The sequence below is a fragment of the Mugil cephalus genome, chromosome 12, assembly GCF_022458985.1.
Source record: "Mugil cephalus isolate CIBA_MC_2020 chromosome 12, CIBA_Mcephalus_1.1, whole genome shotgun sequence".
Lineage (NCBI taxonomy): Eukaryota > Metazoa > Chordata > Actinopteri > Mugiliformes > Mugilidae > Mugil > Mugil cephalus.
The window spans coordinates 25,210,001-25,213,059 of NC_061781.1; the positions used below are offsets into that span (position 1 = coordinate 25,210,001).

Here is a 3,059-nt window from a genome sequence, read left to right on the forward strand (position 1 = left end):
GGTCGGTTCACAGAACACCAATGGACTCACTGTCTAGAATTTGTACTTTGCCAAATACGGTGCTAAGACTGAAATAAAGGACACAATAGAGGAAGATATTTTTGCTTTTGGATAGGTTAATTATCACATTGGGTACTTGTGGGGCGAGAGGCCAACTCACAATAAAACGTTTTGTAAGAGCTCGGACAGAATAAACTCAGATTATATTCAGATATTTTAGAATAATTTAAATGTTTCTTTATCACAACTCTTCGGGTGGGGAACAGTGTAGTCGTCGAGATAACTGTGTGAACACAATCCAGCAAACATAGACAGTATTTCTTTTATTTCAACAGTAAACTTCAATGAAATAAACAACCTTGGTTACAAGCAGCAAGTTTAAAGCATGTTTGAGGATTACAAAGTAATTCTTATCTGAAGGTAAACACATAAATCACTATCTGGTCGTCAGCGTAAACCCAACTCATCTGTCGGCGCTCTGGGCTTCTCCTCTGACTCTGTGTGACGTTCCACTTCACATGTTGTGCACTGATACTCTATGCAGCAGTTTGTTTTGTCAGTGTGCTGTAATTCTGCTGTTTTCTGTGAGTTTTCTGGGAAATGCGCACTTCTGTCTTGAGTTAAATCTCAGGAGCTCAGCTGCTTTTGTATTTCAGAAATAAATGGATCTCTTCCAGTTTGTGATGTCGGCGCCTTTAACATTTTACACTAAGGAAGATTTGTCAGTTGTTTTCTTTGGAAGTCGGTGTTTTTCTTTTGTTGTGTGCAGTTTTAAATCATAGTCTCAGCCTCAGCCAGTGGAAATATGTTTAGCACAGAGATTAATACAAACTTCAACTATCATTTATTCAGAAGACCAAAAAAAAAAAGTAATGGCGATAGGTTAAAGGCAGAGTACGCCCTGCATCGAGAGAGAGACAATCCCATCTACATCCCACTTAGAATCATTAATCAACCCATACAGGCTCATATTTAGAAACTAGAGCACATGCAAACTTGACATGGTGCTAATAACTGGAGCTTCTTACGATCACACAAGGATACCTACAGCTGATTTAGTGTCCCCAGTTAACCTCCTCACACCCTGCGTCCTCTGGTGGGGAAGTTAAGTTTCAGGTTTGTGGTACAAGGTACAAAACCACATCAAATTTCTACGACTGAAACTTATTTAGTTTGGTATGACGTGCAAATTTAACAAATTCTATCAAGAGAAACAGCCCAGTTCAGGGATTTAAGTAAATACTTTTATAGTCCGTTACACACGGATGTAACTACTTCCTAATCAAAGATGCATAGTTTTTATACTTCTTGGGTCCTACTGATCCCAAATACCTTAGAAATGCATAGAAAACAATGAGTTTGCATGAGTTTGGACCATAGGAACGTGCAATAACCAGAGAAAACACAGGGACAACATGAAAACTCCACACAGAAAAGTTTCATCCATGAATCCATGAAACACAGAGGAAGAGAAAGTTAAATAGTTGTTCCTGTAGTTCATCCTTTAAAGAACAAGTCAGCACAGTCTGTATTTTGGATTAGAACAGTGACTTTAGTCCGTCCTGTCCCTCATCTGTCCATCTGCTAATAAAGTACGGCAGCACCGACCTACAAAACTAAACCATGTAGAGCAAAACCTCTTCCCCCAGATAAATAATACAATCAACACAAGCTTAAATTAGAACATATGCAGCACTAATAACATAATTTAAGACTAAATAATGAAAAGAAGTAAGCGTTAGATTAACAGTTTGTTGCAGCTCTAGATTGACTCAGTAGGATCATCCATCCATCCATCCATCCATCCATCCATCCATCCATCCATCCATCCTCCATCCATCCATCCATCCATTCATCCATCCATCCATCCATCCATCCTCCATCCATCCATCCATCCAGGGTTTCTTATAGACTCTTGTGTATCCTACACCCAGGCAAAAACTAGGCCCGTGTCCATTCTCTGATGAATTATGCCAAGGAAGTTGGTCATAATTAAATAAAATTCTCATCTAAGGAATTCAGGTGCACACATTTTGTCACATTTGATTTATTTTGTTGTTTCATCCTTGAAAATGTGTTGACTCATCACATGTGTTTGAGCTGATGTGATGCTATCCTTATTTTTGGACTAATGGACTTTTAACCAGAGATGCTGCCGTCCAAATTACTTTCAGGGAGTTCTTTCTTTGTCAGTGAGATGAAAAAGTTGCCCACCTGTATTTGCTGAGTGCGGCCCCTGACAACACTAATGAACCTTCGCTTCCTTTTACCGGTACATTAACAGATTGTTGCCCCCGGCCGGTTCCATTATCCTCCATGACTGAGATGGACATCATGCATCACTTAAACACCTGCGCTCATGCTCCATTTGTGCAAATCTCATCCCGTGGGAGCTTCCTAAGTATCGCTGTGTATTTCTTTTTTGTGTGTTTACCTTATATGAGGAAAATAGCCCTTTCTAGGAAGCCTCGCAAATGGAAGAGTACATTAGTTGTTCGGTGTCTTCCATTTTCTCGTTGCAGCTTGGGTTTTATACGCCCCGTATGCATTGCACATTGGACACATATACTTCACACAGACTAGGAATTAAAATAAAAACTACATCATAACTGTTTCGTTTTGCAATCTGCTGTACGTGGCGTGAAGCCAAGTGGTATTTTTGGAGTTTTATCTGGAAAGGAAGATCACATGCTCAAAGAATAGGACCAGTGTGTCGGCCTCGACCTTGTGTTGCTGACTGACTATTATTATTATTTATTCCAGAACAGTATTATCCATCAGTTTAGGGTTTGGCTTCGTTCCACTCGTGACCTTTTCCCACGATTGTGTTGCTGGTTATCAGTTCCGATGCACAAGGAGCCGCTCTGAGTCCTGCAGAGCATCCACAATCTCGTAGGATGAGAGGTGAAGCAGATTGATGGGAGAGATTCCTGCGAGATGCAGCCAGGGGTCCGCTGGCAGTGAAGGGAGGGAGGAGGGAGGAGGAGGAGGGAGGGAGTGGCAGTAAAGGAAGGAAGGCCGGTGTGGAGGGGGTGAACCAGAGGAGCGGAACAGCAGTG

At 41.3% G+C, this 3,059-nt stretch overlaps 1 protein-coding gene across 1 annotated transcript in view; it reads left to right on the forward strand.

The window, feature by feature from the left end:
* The window catches only part of LOC125018030 (CCR4-NOT transcription complex subunit 9-like), a 4,945-nt gene extending 4,269 nt beyond the window's left edge, over window positions 1-676 (forward strand). The window contains exon 8 of the mRNA XM_047601644.1: window positions 1-676. This exon is cut by the window's left edge and continues 183 nt beyond it. The gene's annotated coding sequence lies outside the window, so the exon portion shown is untranslated.
* The last annotated feature ends 2,383 nt before the right edge of the window (window positions 677-3,059 follow it).